We start from the raw sequence: 15,000 nt of genomic DNA on the forward strand, positions 1-15,000 counted from the left end.
TGATTTGTAAAGGCAAGTGTGAGCATTGGTTAATAATGCACAAACTTGATACATTTTTCCCACTGCACTTAATTGTACTTTCAGTTTTTTTTTTAAAATCCAGGAATGCAAAATAGTTAATAATTTCTCCAAAAACCCATTCCACAGACGATCTTACTTTACTCATAGCTTTGTTAAATTCCTTTTGTTCTGGATTTAATGCATAACGATTACTGTAAGGGGTTTGAAGATGAGTTCTCAGTGGCTATGCTTGATCTCCATAAATACATAAAGGATCTCCATTTGGTCTTACACTATTTTGTAGTAATAAGTTATACAGATTTGACGAGGCAAGCATTGAGCTATCGTGTCTGCAACCTTCTACTGGCCCAAACAGATTTGCTATTAGTCCATTTGGAGCCACAACTGATTGAAACTTAATTGAATGAACTCGCTTGTGCCCGTTATACAATACCTCTTTGGTCTTGTCCAGGTCTGCACACAGGTCTAACTGTCCCATCAACAAATCCCCAGCAAAAATCAAGTGGGGCACCCTTATTATGTATTGCTAAAGCATATCGCTTCAGTTGATTAGGAGCTAACCAATTCTGGTTGAAACTCTTGAGCAAGTGGTGGTGATTTGAAAATACTCCATTCATGACTACGTTTGACATCATACATAGCTCAGGAATTGGTTGACCAAAACGAGGAATTAAGTCCAAATAGCATAAAGGGTAAGCAAATCGCTTTAGAAAAACACAGAAGGATTCTATACCATTAAAAACTGATCTGTTGCTGCAGATTATTTCTTCAGGTATGGCTAGTACTTCTGCGATACGATAGATGTCATTTTTATAAAATCTAAATTCTGCAAAACATTCATCATCTGTCATTAAATCTAATTCAAAATGTTGGTATTTCTGATATGGAAAGTAAAAATTTGTACTGGAATTTATATCATACAGTAATAGGAATTCTTCATCTAAAATCTCGCTTTGGCTATAAGCGGCTAAAATAACTTCTTTTGTTTCTCGTAAGGAGGCCATATTTGTTTACGCGAATGCTTAGATAAATTTGCTTAATTTATAAAACTAAAAACGGAAAAACTCAGAACGGGAATTAAAATCGCCTTAAGTTTATCGTTGTCAACAAAACCCGTTGTCTTTGCTTAAAGTCCCTAATGCGTGTAACACAACGGTAAAACATAACGCCTTTTATAGACAAAAAAATATGAAAATAAATTTGGAAAACATAACGCTACAGTCATACTTTTTACTAACATGACGGTAAACAAACGCAAAATTTCTTACTAACCGTTATGTAACCTTTATGTTTTCATTTTACTTTTTAAAGTGTACACAAAAAAATGTATAAATGATTTTGGAGAACATAACGCTTAAGATATAATTTTTAATAATATAACGTAAGCATAATGCTAAATTTTCACTAACCGTTATGTAAGCGTTATATTTTTTAGAGTTTACTAAATTTTTTAAATACTTTAACTTTAACTAAAAACTTTCAGATTTAAAATAAGTTTAATTTAAAATTTGTTAACAAAGTTACACTTCCTACCCTACCACACGTACGATATAAAATCACTTATAATATTTTTACTCACCGTATAATAACATTACACCGACAATAATATATTTTAAAAATCCATTATGGTTTCTGAGTAATCATTTTATTGAATAAATATCCAATTAAAAAACTTTCAGATAGCCTTTATCCATGATGAATCATATGATCTGAAAACTTTCCCATTCATTCCTATCTATACATCTACAACTCCAGTATACAGCATATACCTTATTTTTTAGCGATATCGTAAATATATTTGTATTTCAATTAAAAACCTTTTATTGGTTATTTTGGTTGAAACTACGAATAACTTTAATTTAGACATAGAGTTGTACACTGAAATTTGAGATCCACTCAAAGGCTATCATTCGAAATAACTCTACTATTGCTTAAGTTTGTCTTCATGTAATTCTTCAAGCTGATTACTTTAGAAAAAATTTGTTTTTAAAATATGGTGAATTTCTTTTTTCCATAACTTTAAACAAGCAAATTATTAAAAAAAAACGGATGACATATGTTTAAACTATAATTACTTTATAAAAAGATGTACTTAAGGTTATTAAAAATATACTTAAAGAGAGAATTTATAGTCCTAATATACTTTTAAAGATTATAGCCTTCGTCAATTTTTCGGAAAAAAAACTCAATTGCTATAAAAAGCTATACACTAGATGTCAAAAAGCTCAAAAAGCTACACACTAGAAATACTATAGCTAGAATACTATATATATACTACATATAAATATATATACTATATATATATATATATATATATATATATATATATATATATATATATATATATATATATATATATATATATATATATATATATATATAAATATATATAACAGTAAATGACTCTTACTTATCTCGACTACTGTTTATTATTATTGTTTATATTTACAACATTTTACTAATCAGTTTTTTAGTATTTTTCTATTTTGAGGCTCTATATTTTCTCTTAGACATCTGTCCTTTTGTACTTTTATCTCACTCTGCCAAACTCTTTTTAACTTATTACTCATCCCTAAGGCGTTCACTGCTCGGTGTAGCTTCACCAAAGTGCTTTGCATTTACAACAAAAATTTCATTCACGATTCTAAAATTTTAGCTGAATACTATTTTTACCCAACAGACTATGCTTGCCTAGAGTCACCACCAAAAAAAAATTACTTTCCCTCCAAAAAGAAATTGTTGTTGCAAATATCTTTAAACAACCTATTGGTTGCAGTTAAAGCATGTTTTGATTTCATGGATGTTCCAAAAATTAAAAACAAAATAACTTGCCTTAAAAACTGTCCATGGGAAGAGATAGGAGTTATATTACATGTGCTGTTAACCAATATTAGGACAGGAAGTTTGAATGAGCCATTCAATTTAAATACATTCGTAAAAAGAGTTGCTACTATGCCAGTCTATCCAACTGTAGCATATTTAAAACACGGTTTCAGTGATCAAATACTTATACGTAAAGTTTTTTTCACTACCAGATGCTCCATACGGTTCAAAACAATCAAAGTAAGAATATTGTATAAGTATTAAAAAAGTTTCAACTAAAACTGTTGAACTTTAATAAAACTAGTTTTAACAAAAAAATATACAAAAAAATTAATTGATAAAAAAATAAAATGAGTTGATGAAATAATATAAAAAGATCAACAATAAAATAAATTTTTACGGTTGTTTTAATCTTTTTATTAAAACTTGAAACTTCATAACACTTACTCTTTTAGTAGTTTTATTTACCATAAAGAAAAAACGTTAGGTGGTAATAAACTAAACTTTAAAAAGATATAAGTAATTATTTTTAAAACACTAAAATAAAAAATCAGTTAAATTTATTAACATTATTAAAATAAATAATCTTATTGTATATTATTATGATGATATATAAACATTATTACATATATATAAACATTATTATATATATATAAACATTATTTTATATATATATATATATATATATATATATATATATATATATATATATATATATATATATATATATATATATATATATATATATATATATATATATATATATATGTATATATAGATATATATATATATATAGATATAATATATATATAAAATTAAACATTGTTCAATGAAAATTAAATTAATAACTTTCAAAAAACTAAATTAAAGAAACTAAATATTAATTCTAAAGATTAAAAAAATTCACGATACTCGTACCTTCATCTCTCATTTAATAAAAAAACTGTCTGCGAAAAACCAAAAACGGAAGATGTTACTTTTTCATCATTAGCAGCACAATCTCTTAAACTAGAATCTGATAAACTTTAAGTGTAGAAACTAGATGTGAAATATAGCACAAAAACTCATATTGACCTTAAGTCTCATCAGCGCTACGATTTCTATTGTGTCATTTCTAAAAACCTAGCATAATTTTTTTTCTAGGTATATATGATAAGCTCTTTGGTTATCGCATTTACCTAGATAAAAAGGTGCATTGGGTGTTTATTGCTAAGTTTCAATTACTAGTTTAAAAGAATTTAGCGAGTCTTCATTAATAATCTTTTTACAAAGTTTAAAATTTTACTGAATGTGCTGAAAACCATATTATCTCAGCATGGCATCTTGGAGCTCAGCAAGATGCTGATCTCTCGACATCAATAATAGGAGATCTAAACAAAAATATTCTTTGTCAGATTGAAAATTCAGTAAAATAAATCATTGCAAATAACTGAAAGAAGCTGTATCCAACTATTCTTACAATCTTATTTTGGTGAACAAATGACTTGGTATTACGTAAAAACATAATAACAAAGGAAATGTACAATAATGTTATTATTATAGAATTGAGAGAGAAGACAGAATTTTAAAATAATTTTTCAATGAGCCGCTGAAAATGCCTTTTACACATCACACCAAACGCAGTTTTATTTATTTAACTTGTTTGAATATGCTATGCAAAAAAGATATTGTAAAAGCTGCAAACAATGCTGTTGGATTTTTGGTCAAAGTCTATGAACAGTATATATTTTAGGGACAAAACAGTTCCTAATTAATCTTTTGTTTATGCATCTAAAACGAAGGTTATGATTGGTGAGGAACTTAATGAATTTTTACCATATGACTGCTCCCATGATATATGCTTACATCATTCAAAATTACGAAACATTTCGCCTTCTCCTTAATAATTTGCTCAAACAAGGTTATGATGGGTGCTTCATAATAAGCGGGAAACAAAAAGCTATTTAGGTGAAAATTCGACGGTTTAACCCTAAAGCCGTTTTTGTACACTACGCTTCACGTTGACTTATTCTTTTAGGTAATGATCTAAAAGATCTTGCACTGGTACAAAATAATATAAGCACTGTTAAAGCAGTTATTACATTTTTTCATTTAAGGCTAAAACGTTCTTTTGTCATAAATATTCCTCTTCTATGTGAGATAAGATCAATAAGCAAATATAAAAGTATTTAAATTTTTGTAGTAAATTTGAATATGTATATTTTCATTTAGAGAAATTTTCATTGCATTCAAAAGAAATTACACTACAAATGCACATCAGTTTTATTGTTCATCAAAGTCCAGCACATATTACTTTCAGTACTTGTCCATAAGTAAAATAGTTCTCTAACTTGTATTTCAAACTGATTAAGTTGATCTTCGAGAATTCCAACTACAAGTTCAAAAACTATAATATCTTACTTTATCAATTCAATCTGTTCATCGTAAAGTAAAAAATCTAAAAACAGATTATGATAAATATTTAGGAAAACCAGAAAAATTAGTTAGCAATTTATTTATTCAATTGTATAATATTACTGATTTGTGTGGCTAATTAGTAAGGACAAAAATTTTTACAATATTCAGAAAGAAACCCAATTAAGAGTAGGCTATTATTCTAATAAAGTAGATAACCCAACAAAAATTCATTCATCAAGGATATTCAGTAACATCCAAAACGAAAACTCATTTACAGAAGATACTGATATTATTCCTGATTCTGATACTATGGTTGATCAGACTAGTGGGGATGAATGTTTTGACACACCAATACCCGATACTAACTCCAGAAAGAGGAGGTATTGCACAACTATATCAGTTTTGAAATTATCATCAGCAGCAAAGTTATCATCAAGAAAAATTGCAGCGGTGTGTAATTTTTAAGTTAAAGATATTGGATCATATAAAGACACACCTAATCATCCATCGATATATAAAGCAACTATGAAAGAAGTAAAAAACTAAAAAAGGTCATAAAAAAAATTTAAGAAATGAAAATGGAGGACATTTTAACTAAAATGAATATCAAATAGTGATCCTGAAAACTGGTACAAAAGATGTAAAATTAGCTGTTCTCGTCTCAAAAGATGGTAAAGAAGAAACATTTTTTAATAGATGGTTGAAATTATTGACTCTTTTATTTTATGGTGTTGTATAAAAATTATTATAACAGATACAATTGCTGTTAATACTGGTAAAAAAAATGACACAGTAACTAGAATACAAAAAAAATTTTATGACCATGGATTTGATAATCCACAGTATCTTTTATGACAATGTCATGTTTTGGACAAAGTTTTAAAGTCGGTCATTGATTCTGTATATCCTGAAAAATCTACCTTAACTGACTTACAATATTCTTTGATTAACTTCATCCTTAAAAATTATAAAATAATTTTAGCATTTGATAACAAATGTGCTTTTTTAAACTGAAAAACTTTAGGCGGGAGAGATGATTTGAAATTGCTTCACAATGTATGCAAAGTATATCTTTTTTATGAAGAAAATAGATATTTTCCTAAAATTATCTTTCCTAATACATTACCATCTCTTAACTGTGCAAAATGGAATTCAAGCGCAATTTATGCATCTATAAGTTAATTTTTTTGTTAACTTATTAGAACTTATTAGAACAACCTGAAGTAGTTTTTAATTTTGTTTGCAGTAACTGGAACAGTGTTGCTTGGAATTATATTTTCAATGAAACTTATTTTAGTGATCCTGAAGAAGACATTGAGTAAGTTGGTAATAGCCAGAAAGATCTTATTTGTTTGACAGCGCATTGGACTAAAGTAAAAATATTTATATATATATGTATATATATATAAATATATATATATATATATATATATATATATATATGTATACATATAAATAAGTAAGAAAGTTTAATTTTGCTGTAAGCATATGTTCAGCAAGAGTGCTCGATGAATGATATCAGAGCAATATAAGTGGTTTTTTGACGACAATAAATAAAAATAACTACATAATTTTTACTACTAAAAGTTTCATGCGTTTAGGAATCATCAGGTAAAACGTACTTTTTTTTTTCGTTAAAAAATTTACTTAATAAACATCGTGGCGTTCAAAAATAGTTATAAAACTGTATTTATTTGCTTTTTGTGGTTTGGTTTATTAATCTTTGGGCTCGTGCCTTCTGCTAGACCAATATATAATAGAAAAAGTATATATTGGCCTTGCAGAAGGTTAATGGAAGGAAAGATGGGCTAACCACAAACACTCATTCGCAAATAAAAAGTTGAAAAACTCAACCACTCTTTTAAAGTATACATGGCAGATGAAAAGAAACTTAAAAATAATACCAAAATTAATTTAGTCGATATTTAAACACGTACCCGCCTCCAGCAACGTAACGAAAAAATGCTTGCTTTGCCTTCATGAAATACTTTGCATAATATCAGACAAAAGTAGGCAATATTATTAAATAAAAAAACAAAATTTATTCCTAAGTGCCGTCACGAAAACAAGTTTTTGCTTAACAACCACGAGCCCAAACATTAAAAAATCTAACCACGCTCGCAAATAGTTAGTTTTATAATTGTTTTTGAACGCCATTTATTTTGGGTAATTTTTTTAAGCGATGATTTATTTTATAAAAAACATATATTTATTTAGTTGGGATCCGTATGAACCCCAACAGAATAAGTGCAGCTCAATTAGCGACGGCATAGTAGGGTTAGTATAATAACTGGTAATAAGGTTAGTATAATAACTGTCTAGTTCTGATAACAGATTAAAACTTCTGCCATGATTAGTTTTTGGAAGATGTTTCTAATTTTACTGATAACTTTAGATTTCAATGCAATTAGTAAGGTTTTACCAAAATTTTACTTTTGTAAAAAAGTTATTTGAAGGTAATTCATTATTCAAAACTACTTCAAAAACTTTAATCATATTTAGAATCCTTCGATTTTACAGAATTAATAAAAATTTAATAAAATATTTAATGAAATGCCAAAACCGACTTCATTTTGATTTGTTTTTAAAATAGAAATGATTTTGTAATGTATGTTGAAACTGAAAGAACTCAATACTATGTTATAATATTTGTCACTCTAAAGAAAGGAGAAGTTTTTTTAAAGGTTGAATGTAATTTATTTGATGGTGATAATCTATGTTTATATACTTTAAAGTATCTAGATAGTCGAGTTCAATCTACAAAAATCTTATATATACCGTAAAAATCTGTTAACTTGAACCTTAAAGGGACCAAAGAAAATGGTTTGACTATAATAATGTTCGACTTTAGCGAAGTAAAGTAATTTTTATTGCCTTTAAGGGACAATAGAAAATCGTTTGAGATAACAAAACTTAGAGCTAAAAGTTGTTCTATATACCGGGTATTAACTGTATTTAGGATGTTTCCGAATATTATTGGAGTTTAGGAGAAATCTTTAAACAATTAAGCTCGACAAAATAAATCTTTTAAACGTGTTTGCTTAGGATTATGACCTCTAGATATCGTAGACCGTTTAGAAATCTTGATCACTAAGCTTAGAAATAATGATGATAGATGTCAATTAAAATGTAAAATTATAGCAATGTCATGTTTGATTTACAAAACATATGCTTAGATGAAAATCCTAGACCGCTTATTCATAAACTGCTTCATCAAAATTGCCCTTCATTATGGAGGCAGTGAGACTTTGGAGAAATTTTATATTTATCTATAATACCGGATTTTAAGGTTGATTTTTATTTACCACTTTTTTTTGTGATAAAAATAACTCAAACTAAATTCTCTTAAAAAACAGATTGTTTCAACAATCTGTTTTTTAAGAGAATTAATAAAAGAAGTGATAAAAGAAGTCTCAAGTCACTAACTTCTAATATAGATCTGTAATAAAGTGTTTGAGTTGTTAAAAAAAGCAGTTTTTTTCAATTATTTACACCCACATTTTAAAATATTGAATCATTATATAAGTTTGCTGACAATTTCGCACATATTTATATCTATGATACATAAGTTGAGACAGAAACGTTAAAAACTATCAAGAATATACATTTTAATGTGAATTCAGTAAATAGGCTGCTCATAAACTTTTTAATTTACATTATGATTTAATTAATATTACTGACAAATTGTGATCAAGCTTCGTTAAAAATAATATAAAAACTCAACAATGAAATAAAACAAACTGTTTAAAAGAAAAAGAAAAAGGCCTAAATTTTAAAAACCGATGAACGACTTCAGTTAAATTTTTTTAAAAACTGTCGTTTAGGTTTCAAAAAATATGTTTTTAAAGTATTGTGTTCAAATAATAATTATTCTAATATGTGGAAATTTTATATGCATTGTATCGTGCTCTATCAATAATTTTAAAAAACAAAAAATAGTAAAATAAGTAAATTGAAAAAAAAGTAAAATAAGTAGTTAAAACTGATACGTTAAAAAAATAAATTTTTGCGCTTAATGCGTAATTGCAACGTTTGCATTAAAAATATCTTTAAGAATATAAACCGTTAACAAAATTTATTTTACATAATAAACTTACATAATTAAAAAAAAAAAGGTGGCTTTATTTGTTTGGCAAAAAATCCTTCACATACAAGTAATAACTTCCACGAACCTCAAGTTTTTTATTTGATGAATTAATCTTCTTATTATTTAAGGACTGCGAAATCAAAAAGTAGGTGAAAAAAGCGTTTATTAAACAAACTGTAGCCAAGAGTAGGAACGCAAAATATTGATTGAACGGAAAAGACAAGCTTTTTGATCTCAGATTTGACAGCGACCAAGAGTAGGCGTTGCCAAACAAAACGGGACCAGCAGCTCTGCATAAAAAATGTGCATGAAAAGTAGAATTTAAGCACAACTACATTTCGTGTAAACAATAATTTTAAAAGCTAAATACTAGATTTAAAATTAAAAATCTTTTTAAGTTTTGAGTAGAAAGAAGCTAGCTTTGATAAAAATATTTCTTTGCTAAAAGTATTTTTTAAATACATTTTAAATATGTTTTTTTCCAACAACCTCTTACCTCAAAAACGTATATTCATAAATTAAAATTACGCACAAATAAAAAACATATTGCATTGTACAAGGCGGAAATAACATTTTAATTAAAAATACTAAATACAGAAACTATAGCAAAATTATGCTATTTAACTTTTTGTATAAAATAGTACTTGATTTGATAAAACAAAATATTAAATTATTTTGTGATATGTGTCTTTCCTAAACGGGTTAAATTACGCCATCGACAACAGTTGCGCTTACAAATTTTCATAAGAAATATTTTAATTAACTTTTACAACCTTTTATTTAACTTATCATGTTGTTTGTCCGTTGGGACGGAATCGTGCAACTAAATTTTTACTATCTTTTAGGCTAGCCAGAGATCTGAATCTTTCAGCATAGTAAATTTGTTTTCAAAGCTGACAATACCAGGGGTCTCCAACCACATTTCTTTTTGTCAGTTATTCCTAAATTGTGCGACTAACTTTTCATTCCCTTTTTATAATTAAAACAAGTGATTAATTTTTCACAATCTTCCTTACAATCCAGAGCTTTGATTCTTTCACCGCTTGTGTAGTACCAAAAAAAGTGAATGTAAAAATTGTTTACAAAGACAAAAACACCGTGAGGTTGGTACGCACAAGGGCTCCTCTTTCCTCAACTCTTTGTTTTTGCTGTTAGAAAAAAAAAATTTAAAAAGATATACTTTATAGCGTAATTTAATGCATAATAGTAAAAATTCGTTCGAGTTTTATTTTATTGAGTAAGTTTCTCAGATAGCTTTTTGGCAAGCTCGAGATATTTTTTAGATTAATACAAATGTTGTGTAGAAAGGATAAATTTACTTTTCATTTGCATTTTCAATTATGCGGAATAGATAGCACATCACATCTGTTTTTTTTAGCTTCTGAAATTCTTTTTTAACTTAATAGTTTAGTAGTTTTACTAAAAAATTGTTGCTTTCCAAATTGAGACCTTTTCCTCAGTCCATTTAACAATATTTTTTTTCTCATTTTCAGAAATCTTTTCGTAACAATTAAATTTGTAGCAATTTTCACACTCTAAATTATTTTTAAAACTTGCAGTTGAAAAAGTTTGCCACTGATATTTATGTGTGCTTTTTTTGATTGTCAAAGTTGATTTCTTTTTGCCTGTTCCAAGTTTTAACAGTTTGCTTTAAGTTTTCTTGTTTTATCGTCATGTGCAGATAACTACAGTTGATCAGCAGTTATAGGATGTTTTGAATCATTAGAAATTATTACATTCATGGCACCTTGATGTAAGCACGTCGTGGATAATCTGAAAAGGAAAGTTAAACATAAAAAAATTTAAAGAATGCAAATAAGTAACAAGAAGATAATTTGTTTCATAATTGAAATGATCCAGTAATAAAAAGACGTCGGAGCGTTGTTGTAATTTGATTGGATTTCGGTTGTGATGCAAGTTAACTGAGTTCCTTCTGTCTATCTAACAAGTAACTGAATTCCTTTTGTCTATCTAACATTGTAACAACGTTGGAATAAGATTGGCTGTTTAACATTAAACCAACTTTTGTCTGAATAACGTGAAAACCACGTTGTCAACAATGATGTTTTTTTGATTTAATCTTTGACATCGAAGCAACGTCAGCATTCCAAACTTAATTTTAAAAAATTGGTTAAAAAACCTTTATCGAGAAAAAGTCTATTTTTAATCTGGTTTTCAAGCATTTTGATCACTAATACTAACATTTTCTTAGAATACTTTTTTATACTCTACAGTCGAATCCCAGCTACTACGTATACGTTGGGCCAATGACGAAACGATGTTGGAAGCGTTGGGGAATTTTTTTAACTACGTGCTTATGTCAATTTACTGTCGGGTTAAAGTCGGAATACAACTGAATTTAAAATGCATATAGTGTTTTACAAAAGTTAATGTTGAAACGGTTTTCGGCCGTTTTTAAATGCTTTTAATTTTATTTTCGCGCAACTTTTTTATTTGAAAAACTTTGTTGCAATGTACAAATCCTAACCCTAACCCTAGCCCCTAACCCTAACTCCACGTGTCAAATACTGGTATTTTGAAAGAGGGACCAAAGATATGTTATTTGTTATGCGTTCAAGTTAATCAAATTTCAGAAAAGTCAAATGGCTGATCCATTAAAAAGTTATCTTATTTTTTCAGAGTCTAGATCACTTGTAAAGTTTAAAAAATAAAATGCTAAATAACTAATTTTTTTTATACTGGTCTCTATGTATTGAAGATACAAACAAAATTAACAGCATCAATGCATTGGTTGTGCATTGATGGTGTTGAATTGATTAGGACGGCAAGATTATATAGCTGTGGATTACAATGGTCCTACATTCACAACATAAAATATGCGTAACCTGATTCATTTGTTATAAATATTTTAATGATTGCTTCTTGATACGTTTGCCATTTCATATAAAAATTGCTGAATTTGAGATTATTAGTTTTTGTTAGATGATGCAACTTGCTCTAATTGTCAAGCAGTATAGTGAATATAAGTAGTTTGGATTAAAAGAAAAAACACCCAATCAAGTGGTCACTGGTATTAAGGAGACCTGAAAGCAACTTTTAGGTCTTCATTTTTTTTCGATGTTCCATTTCGGCTTCTTTATTTTATCAGCTAATTTAAGTCGTATTAAAATATATTTTCTTTGCCCAAAAAACCCTTAAAAAAAAAAAAAACTTTTACAGAAATCTGAACTTAAACTAAAAGACAACTGTTTTAAGGGTAAAACAAGAAATGTTTATTTCCATGACGTCATAAATATGTGTTTTGAAAAATTTTTGTTTTTTCCCTGTTAAAACAAAACATTCAAGTACGTTCGACAAACGTTGCGAACGTTCGAGCACGTTCTATGAACGTTCATAGAATGTTCATGAACGTTCGCAACGTTTGTTGAACGTTTTGTGTTTGGTGGGTTATTTATTCCAAAATATTTTTGGCGGGTAGTTTCATTAGTTTTGCAGTTTGTCAAAGAATTACTTTTTCTATTTTAGAAGATGTTACTAAATGGTTTTCAATCATTAAGCATCAAATTGCAAATTAATCAAACTTCTTGTTTTGTTTATTTCGTTCTTAAAAATGCTTATAATTGAATTTGTTTTCAATTAAGTGTTTAGTCATATATTTTCAAGTGTCAAACAAATAATACGCAAACTATTTAAGATATGGTTGAAATATTTAAAAAAAAGTAAAATTCAAGCTAGTTTCACTTTATATTATTGTATATAATATTGATAATATTGTATTAAATTATTGTATAAAAAGTTGAAATAGAAGTATTGCAAGTTTTAATTTTATTTAGTCTTTTAATTTCCAAGTTCAATTATTTGTGTCAACTAATATAATTGGCATGTATAACGTCAATAAGTAAAAGGAAAATAAAACATCACTGCGCGATGTTATATAGTTTAACATTGGGTTTTATTGTTTTTTGCAGTGTTGAAATTACATTGTGAAAATGTTGAAAAAACTTTAGACGATGTTTTTCTCTCAACGTTTAGCCAACGCCTATGTTTCATTTTTGCCATCATTCAAATGTCCTAACAACGATAGAAGAGACATTGTCTCAACGTTATTTTAATTAAAATATATCAATTGCCCAGCGTCTTTATAATGTCTTTTTTCTTATAAATAAATAAAACATTTTCACAACGTTGTTTTTGCATCTTTGCAATAACGTTAGCAGAATAACGTTTTTCCACTTATTCATTTATGATATCATACCAACGTTTTTCCAATGATAAAAAAGACTTTCAAACAACGTTGTTTCAACGTAAGTTTTTTTACTGGGAAAAGTATTAATTAAAAAATGTACGGACTGTAAATTATTTATTAATAACTAAGAAAAGCTAATTAGCAATACAAGGAATAGAGAATAAATTAGAAAATACCTTTTATTTTGTTCATTATTTTAAGAAATAAACTATTTATTTCCGCCATTAAAAACGTAACTTTGAGGATATAAATCTGTTTATTTTTAGTTTGTGTGAATTAAACTTAATTTAACTTGTTGCTTGAACAAAAAACATTGTTAAACTCTTTGCTGACGCGATGGTTGTTGCAGAACTTATGACTACCCTTAAATCTTATTCATAAAAAAGCTATATCCTTAAATCTCATTTATATTAAATTATTAAAGTAAAATAGCGAGCAGCGTACTTTTAAAATCTATTGACATAAAAAATAGGCCATTAAAACGTAAAAAGCAGTTTTATCATTTAAGTAGCCATTAAAATATAAAAAGTTTAAACGCAATCCAAAGTTTATGTATAGGAAATTATCTTTGTTTCTTGCTGGGTAGTGTTTTGAAGTTGGAAAGACTCATAATAACACTTTGATGCTCACTTTGTTGCGTATAATGGACATGCAGCATTTATTTTGTATTATTTTTATCGACTAAAGCTACGCTAAATAAAGAGTTTGTTTAAATATGAATGTTTCTTTATTTTCCTACATTGAGTAAAGTTTTTCCAGTAAAGTCTTTTCCGTGGAAGCTATGTGCTAATTCTAGAAGTTTTGGTTTGAGTAGGTCGTCTTATAAATTTAAGAATTATACCTATATATATATATATATATATATATATATATATATATATATATAATATATATATATATATATATATATATAGTATATATATATATATATATATATATATATATATATATATATATATATATATATGTATATATTTCTTTATATTAAATTTAATATATTTTCAAAATAACAAATAAAAAAAGTAATAATAAAATAACAATAATAACAATAATAATAATAATAATAATAATAATAATATATATATATATATATATAAATATATATATATATATATATATATATATATATATATATATATATATATATATATATATATATATATATATATATATATATATATATATTCTCTGAGCTCTAAAAAGAGAGCACAAAAATGTATATATACTTATGAATGTTTAATTCTGTTTTAAAAAAGTCATACACTTTACATATATTACATATACTACTGTTATGATGACAAATAAATTCAAGACTATTTTGTTGTTGTTAAAAACAAGATTAAATTATTAAATAATTAGTTTTAAAACTAAAGTAACAAGAAGCTTCAAATCATTTTTTCATTAAATTAGTTTATATATTTCTTGATTTAAATAAAACACCTAAAACACACAAAATATTTGAAGA

The sequence above is a fragment of the Hydra vulgaris genome, chromosome 07, assembly GCF_038396675.1.
Source record: "Hydra vulgaris chromosome 07, alternate assembly HydraT2T_AEP".
Taxonomy (NCBI): Eukaryota; Metazoa; Cnidaria; class Hydrozoa; order Anthoathecata; family Hydridae; genus Hydra; species Hydra vulgaris.